The sequence below is a fragment of the Chinchilla lanigera genome, unplaced genomic scaffold, assembly GCF_000276665.1.
Source record: "Chinchilla lanigera isolate Chin_1 unplaced genomic scaffold, ChiLan1.0 scaffold00052, whole genome shotgun sequence".
NCBI lineage: Eukaryota > Metazoa > Chordata > Mammalia > Rodentia > Chinchillidae > Chinchilla > Chinchilla lanigera.
In genome coordinates this window covers 16,276,852-16,284,528 of record NW_004955453.1, presented here as the reverse complement: position 1 = coordinate 16,284,528, position 7,677 = coordinate 16,276,852, and the positions used below count along the sequence as shown (strand labels likewise).

Below are 7,677 nucleotides of genomic sequence, written 5' to 3'. Positions count from 1 at the left end.
TGTTTTCTTTAATCTGTAAAACAATTTTTTAAAAAGCTAAATAACCTGTTTTCCTATTCTTTTAGTCTCCCTAGAGGCCTTATCCATCTCAAACTTGCTGAAAACCTAAAGGACTGGGAGTATCTGAGGGTGGTGGGCTAGTGGCAACAAGTGTGCAGTGTAGTGAATGGGAGGAGAGATCAGCACGTGAGATGTGATAATCTAACAAGGAAACCAATACATTGTGAGACTCCCAGAGCCTCCAATTGAGGCGAGATGGCTGTTTCCTGTGCCTTAAATCAACACAGCATTGGAGAAGGCCTCTGAGATTTTAATGTGTGTGCCCTTGTGGTGCAAGGCCCTGCCTTTACCAATAAATGGGAAGTAAAGGCCCTGCCTTTACCAATAAATTTCATTGGGATCAACTAGGAGATGAAGCGAGTTAGCATGTGCCTGAAGGACCCAATCAAGAACAGAGGAGGCCGGGGCTGCCTTCCCTCTCAGCAAGAATCCCAAACAGGCAGCAAAGTTGTTTCTCTCTGTTCTGAGATCGCAGACTGTTGCTAGAGGAGATGTGCCATCTTTCTCCCTCTGGTTCAGCCTCGTTATGGAAGGTCACCCACACAGAGTGCATGTTCTGGAGTACACTTGACCCAGTCAGAAAACGCAAGGAACCCAGGTGTCAGGAGAGGCGGGTTGTAGCCTTGGCCTTGGCCTGAATGACTTGGGGCAATCATTTTCCCTCTGGGTCTTCATTTTCCTCATCTGAAAAATAAGGGTGCTGAAAAAGCTCAGTCATTTCTTTCAACGTTTTCTTAGTAGAGTCCTTTCATTACACTAATCATAATGCGAAAGTTGCGGGTACAGAGAGTGTAGAAGCACAACGGAATTGCCTGATAAGGCTCCGAGGAGAATCAATAGACTTCCCACTTGCTCAGTCTCCCATCTCCTCTCCTCTCCCTCTACCACAAATTTTGAAAATCTGTGGACTAGAATTGTGGACTCATGTTTTTTCCTGAACAGGGTACATAACTAAAATTAATTTTAAGTGAGTTACATCAGTATATACATGTTGAGAAGCTGTATAGAGTTACTACTGTCTATCCCTGCGTTAACTATTAACAGAATTCTTTTTAATTTTTTAAAGTACAAAATAAATACAGCTAGAAGTTTCAATATTTTCTTCCCATACCCTGGTGGACTGTCTTGCTCAATTCCTGGAGTGTGCATACCCTACTTTGGAGATCACTGACTCCCAGGGGTCCCCAGGTTCTTTCCATTCCTGCTGTTTTAGAAATCTGTGCCTGGAACAGAGAAACAGTGCTAGTATTCCCAAGCCTTTGTTATTGCTTATAGAAGAAATGAGTTTCTGGGACCTTGAGAGAGTCATTGTATGAGGAGAAAAATATGTCGCTATAAACTCAGGACAATGTCTTAATTCTGCTCTGTTGGCTGAGGTATCTATCTGGGACTCTCCCCTGCTCTCACCTGTCAAGTTTCTCTAGCCTCCTAGCACACGTTTGGCATAATCCACTGCTCTAGTTGGGAACCAGTAGCCTTGAATGTGGCTATGCTAGGAGATTTTTTCAGAAATCTTATGAAGGAAGAATTATAGCTTGAAAATTCTCCACCACAGTTTTAGGAGTATTTTGTGAAGACCAGGGAAACAAGGGGGTGTGCATGATAACCTCTTCTTTCTCTTTAGGCTTTGGCTAAGGGGCTGGTCTGTTCCTGGAAAAGGAAAAGAGCTTCGCAGTCCTGCTGGGTCATTTTCTCTGGGAAGACCATAGGGCTCAGAGGAGAGGTAGCTGAGACCAATCCCCAGTCCCCAACCGCTCATAACTCATTTGAGAGATATGCAAAGCTGTCAGAACTGCCAAAGCCTGCTTGCCAAGGCAGGCTTCTCTCCAAATGGGCTTCTGTATTTATGAGAAACCAAAGTAAAACACAGGGGGCAATGCCCCACAAGGACATGGTTAATGAAAAGCAAGGCAGTGGGAGAGACAGTCAGGGCATCACCCCAAACTGAATGATGGCTTGATGGGCTAGGAGCCTTGACCTAGGTACAGCCAGAAAGCAAGTCTTACTATCTTTGGACACTGCATTAGTTTGATAAGGCCACTGTAACACACTGGGTGATTTACCCCAGCAGCACTGCTTCTCTCACATTTTTGAGGTCTGAAAGCAAGGTTCTGGCTGGGAAGTTTCCCTTTGAAGGCTCCAGAGCAGGGTGGTTCCTTGCTCCTTTCAGGTTCTGATGGTTGCTGGCACTGTCAACATCCCTCGGCTTGTAGCTGCATCATTCCAATCTTTGCCTTTGTCTTCACACAACTTTCTCTCTTGTGCATTTTCCCTCTTATAAGAACATTGAGCAGGCTGGGCATTTAGCTGATTGGCACAGTGCTTGCCTGGCAAGATCAAGGTCCTGAGTTTGACTCTTGGTACAAAAAAGAAAAAGAACAATGACATTGTTGAATTTAGGGCCGGACTTAATACAGTATGATAGCAATATGATAATTTTTACAAAGATCTTATTTCTAAATAAGGTCACAATTACAGATTCTGGGTGAATATTTTGAGGGAGATATAACCCAACCCATTATACTCCCCAAATATACCTTTTGCCAGGGAAGAATGGGAGTCAATGACAAACAGTTTACTTTACTTTATTAAACTCTGAATACTGCACCAAGTCTTCAGGAGGGGATAGGCAAACGGACAGGTTGATGGTCTGAAATCTCTCCTTAGACTTCTCACACTTGTAAGTCTCCCAGAAGTTCTAGTGCTTAAATCCCCTCTCAACATAACTCAAGCAAACAAAGGTCTCATCACTTTTTAAGGGGATCCAGGAAAGAACTTCACAACTCTCATCCCTGTTGGGTAGGAGAAGCCTAAATTTCAAATCTGACCAATCACTGAGGTGTGATTGATCTGACCATACCAACTAAATGAGACAGGAAATTTGCTCTGAATTTAGCCTTCAAGGTCAACATTAAGACTTAGACCAATGACTCTTTTTTGCTTTTTAAAAAGAAATTTGACTCTCCAGATTTATGTATTCACAAATTATTATTTTTTTTGCTTTCTCCCTTTTCTGCCATTACCTTCTCTTCTCCTTCTTAATTTAAATCTCTTCTGTCTGCTATTTTCTCTAATTTTTAGTCTCTAAAAATTAAAAAAAAAATCCTTTTATTCCTTCTCCCGGCTAGCAGAGAGGAGCTCGGCCTCTCTCGGGGGTGCTGACTCAGGCCCTCGCCCCCTCCTTCCTTTGCAGCCCTCGCTGCTCCCTCTGTCCACATCAGTAGAGAGGGAGATGAGAAAGAGGAGACTGGAAAAGGGTAGAGGGCATGGAGGGAAAAACGACACCTCAGAGGGAACACTGGAAAATGTCAGGAAAGGACCGAAACTCAAGCACTGAACCCAGCCAAGACCAACAGCACAAAAAGTGGGAATGAATGGGGGAAGGACACGAAAACTCAGGTCAAAGCACAGAGGAGACAGGCTGAGAAAATGCAGGGAAATGTTGGAAGGAAAGACAACAGGGCACAAAAAGAGCCAGACAGGAGGACTAGGGAATTAGAATAGCAGGAAGTAGCTGGATATTGTGCAAGGTGGTGAAGGTCTTTCTGTGTAATACTGACTCCATAAACTTTCCTAAAGCATACAGTGTTGAATGCGTACTGGGCATGTCTTACTGAGCAAATCATGAAAAATTCCTATAATTTGGTCTATCTGACCCTTGTCTTTTAGCTCAGTGTCACTGCATCTTATGAGTTTCTCAAACAGTAACGCTTAGGCCAGGGGTCTTCTCTTGTCCTTAGGTCCCCAGAAAATGACAGACTTCCTTTTGCTATCTAGACCGGAGCAGCTGGGAGTCCCAGGAGGCATGGTTAATCTTGAGGTGGCAATGATAAGTGCTATATTTTGGTAGCCAACTTCTTTTGCTGGAACTCTTCTCTCTCTCTTTTCAGTACTCCATCTTTTAACCAAGGACTCACAGGCCCACTCCCCTTCATTCTTCTGAACACTTATGAACCTCTTCTCCTTCTGATCAAAATATCTTTATCAGTGCAAAGCAGACACTTTGCTAGCTAGCATTCACTCTCCAGGGTCTTGGCATACGTTGTCTCTACCCCTAGGTGGTCCAAAGTTGAAGGCAATTTACCTAGATGCCTGGGCAGCCTAAGCTTTCACCAAGTGCATGGGTCTGTAGTGGTGAGCAAATCTTGCCCGGGGGCTGAGGGTGAGGAAGGAGTACCTACTTGGGCTGAACCATATGTCATCAGAATTATTCTTGAAGATTCCTTAGAAAGATATCATTTTGCAGACCAGTTATTTCAAATGCCTCCGTGGAAGGAACAGTGATCATCTTTCATTTTAGAGGAAAGATGGTAGTCTCAGCTTATTGAAATAACTTTTGTTCATCTGAGTTTGTCTGAGTTTGTTTGATCACATTGAGGAAAACAATCTCTTGGCTAGATGTTCACAGCTGAAAATGGAACGATTCTGAGGAAAACTGAAAGAAACACAGATTCCTTTCTACTTCGAAGCTATAACTTGTAGAGGCAAATGATGGGCAGTTGTTACTTTTTCTCCTCAAGGAGGGCATAGCACTTGTGTAAATTAAAACTGAGCCTTGGGGACTCCTCTCTATTGGTGTGCACTCTTTATTGGTTGTGCAATAGAGTGAAAGAGATGGGGGGTCATTTTCTCCTAAGTTGTCTGGCAAAGTCAGGACTGTCCTGGAATTGGTGGACCCAGCTCTGCCCCAAGCTTTCTCTTCCCACACGGACCCTCCCGAGGTCCAGATGGCATGGGATTAAAAAAAACTCATGTTGTATTTTGGAGATTTATTATCAAACTCAATTTCTCTCGAACTGGAGCTTCCAAAGTGAATTGCTGCTGTCCACTGGAGGCACAGCTCCTGACCAGGGCCCCCCAGCTGAGAAAACTAGGTGGAGTCACAGTTCGGAGGAGCGCAGGGGAAGGTGAGAATGCAGCTGGGCAAACAGAGCAGGCATTGTTCCCGGCAGCATGAGGCTGCGGCCTCGGCTGGTGCCTTCCACAGAGTGCATCTGACAAGCACATCGCCTGGCTGCTGTGTTTACACAGGTGCCTTTCTCCCCAGGGGCGCTCTGGCTCTGCAAACAGGCGTGACTGCGTGCTGCCATAAGATGGATGCTCACATCTGCATGCTGCCGAGGGGAGAAACTGAGGCCCAGAGCACAGAAGAAAGGCTTTGGAGCTCAGCAAACCAATGATGGACACCAGAAGGTCAGGCAGGTGCTCCGTCTTCCCCCAAGCCTCTCTGGTTACCAGGCCCCCTTTGTTTGGTCAGACCTGCTCTTAACAGGGACGAGGCCTTGGGCTTTTCCCTTGGGGAAATTGCCACAGCTTCCCCATCTACCACACCCATCTGTTGGGGGCGGGCGCCTGGCCAGTGACTGCTGGTCACCTCTGTTAGTACAGCCCAGCCAGCCGAGTGGCCGGGGAAGAGGGGCTGGAAAGCAGTGTCATACTCATAAGATGTCCCCTTGGTGCTCCTAATACCCACTCCACTGTATTCATATGATTTTCCTCTCCACCTGCCACAGTATCTTCTGGGAAACAGACTCTGAGGGAAGTCAGAGTAGCAACTTGGCTTATTCATTCATTTGTGTGTGTGTGTGTGTGTGTGTGTGTGTGTATTTTCAGTTGTCCAGTGTCAAAGCTTCAACTCAAATGCCTCAGATTCTCTAGCAGATAAGTTAAAAGGAAACAAAAGGGGGTAAAGTCATCTGCAGATTAAAAAAAGATTGAAAAGACACATCACATTTTTTTTTAATGGCCAAGACTAAACTGCAGTATCTAGAGATGCCTCCCTGGTGCCCAAATCATAGAGATGCAAGGAAGGCATCACGCTAAAAGCCAGGAGAATGCTCACTTACAGAGAAAGGGGGGGGCATTGAGACTAAACTGGGCTACATGGAGTGGTCTATTTCTTTACCCCAGTGTTAACTGTGCTACAGTGCACTTCATAGTTATCTATTATTACTTTTTTTTTATACCGAGAATCGAACTCAGGACCTTGCGCTTGCCAGGTAAGAGCTGTGCTGCTGAGCTATATCCCTGGCCCCTGTTATTATTAAGTTATACAGCTGTTTTGTGTGGGGCCTGCTGAGGTTTCTATCTGGCCTCAAAGCTTCACATGCTCAGAAGTGAGGGTTTTGACAGCTGATTGCATTGTGGGAGCAGATAGCTGACTAGCTGTTAGGAGGTAGTGTGGTCACGGGGGATGTGGTCAGCCAGTATATTTCTCCCATCCAGGCTCCTCCTTTCACTCTCTCTTCACCCTTCTGACTGCCATGAGGTGAGCAGCTTTCTGCCCAGGCCCTTCCAGCATACTTTCCTGCCTTGGAGCAGGCCAACTATGGACTAAAATCACAAGCCAAGACAAACCTCTCTTTTTAAAAATTGTGGGTGTCAGGTAATGTGTATCAGCCCACAAGGAAACTGATGAAGACAGAATTTGAACTGGTCTTTGTGGTTTAATTTACAGTGAAAGTGTTATAATAGGCAATCAGTTCCCCAAAGGCTGGGCAGCTGGATCTTTTAGGATGCAGATATGTGTCACCGTTCCCCTCCCAGCTGACAGAATTATGTCAGAGTAGCAGCCATTTTTTGAGGGCACCATTCTCTGTACCCTAAATTTGGAGGGTAACCACAGTGGCATGGGACAATCTAACAAAGCAAGGCCTCCCCTTGATTACTTCAAATAGGAAAATCACCCTAGTGAGTTTTCTTCTGTTTTTCTATAGTGAATCAGGATCTTTAGAATATTTTCAAGTAGCTGCAGGTGACCGATCCGAAAGACTTACCTGGACAAGAGCAATGCCAGTGGAGGTGCCTGCCTGCCTGTGTGTCCCTCTGGGGCTGTTTGTCCCTACCTACTGTCAGGTAGAGATGTTCCCTTCCTTGCTAGCTGATGACAGTCACAGGGACCGCCTAAGATGCAACTCTGACTAACACAAATTCTAGGAACTAACTTTTCCAAGTAAATGATCTGTTGATCCTAGTGAGGCCATTGGAGACACTCAAATATCATCCCAGGGTCCCCAAGTGCGTGTGTACCATTGTGTGCATGGCTGTTTAGAAGGAGACAGAAGGTTGCTAGGCAATACATTTCCAAAAAGGAGAGTGTGAGGAAAAAAAAAATAAGCAGATGACAGGGATGGGATCCAAAGCCTGTTATGACAAGAACGTTTGGGTCCAGTTCATTCTGGTTTGATGGGAGTGCCATGGGGATGTCAGAGCTTGCTCAGCTCTCGCATGAGTTTCCAATCTTGCCTTTCAGCTCCTCACCCTCTGTCTTATGTGGTGGGGAAAGCGGAGGTGAAATATGGCTCTCTAGAGGGCCATGCCTTTGTGAAAGGCTATTACAGCTGTAGCAAAACTTTTGTAATCTGTAACCATATCCCTTACATCTCCAGGCTCCTTGGGTCCCTTCCCAGCCTTAAGGAAACACATACACACACACACACCTCTTTCTTTCTCTCCTTCCTTCCTTCCTTCCTTCCTTCCTTCCTTCCTTTCTTTCTTTCTTTCTTTAGATTATACTTATCTAAATCCTTTCCTTTCCTTTCCTTTCCTTTCCTTTCCTTTCCTTTCCTTTCCTTTCCTTTCCTTTCCTTTCCTTTCCTTTCCTTTCCTTTCCTTTCC

The 7,677-nt window shown here is 45.3% G+C and overlaps 1 long non-coding RNA gene across 2 annotated transcripts in view; it reads left to right on the top strand.

The window, feature by feature from the left end:
- The first annotated feature begins 5,038 nt into the window (after window positions 1-5,038).
- The window catches only part of LOC106149776, an 8,223-nt gene continuing 5,584 nt past the window's right edge, over window positions 5,039-7,677 (top strand). For both annotated transcript variants that reach the window (XR_001236149.1, XR_001236150.1), the window contains exon 1: window positions 5,039-5,253. This is a non-coding gene — a long non-coding RNA (uncharacterized LOC106149776). The remainder of the gene's footprint in view (window positions 5,254-7,677) is intronic.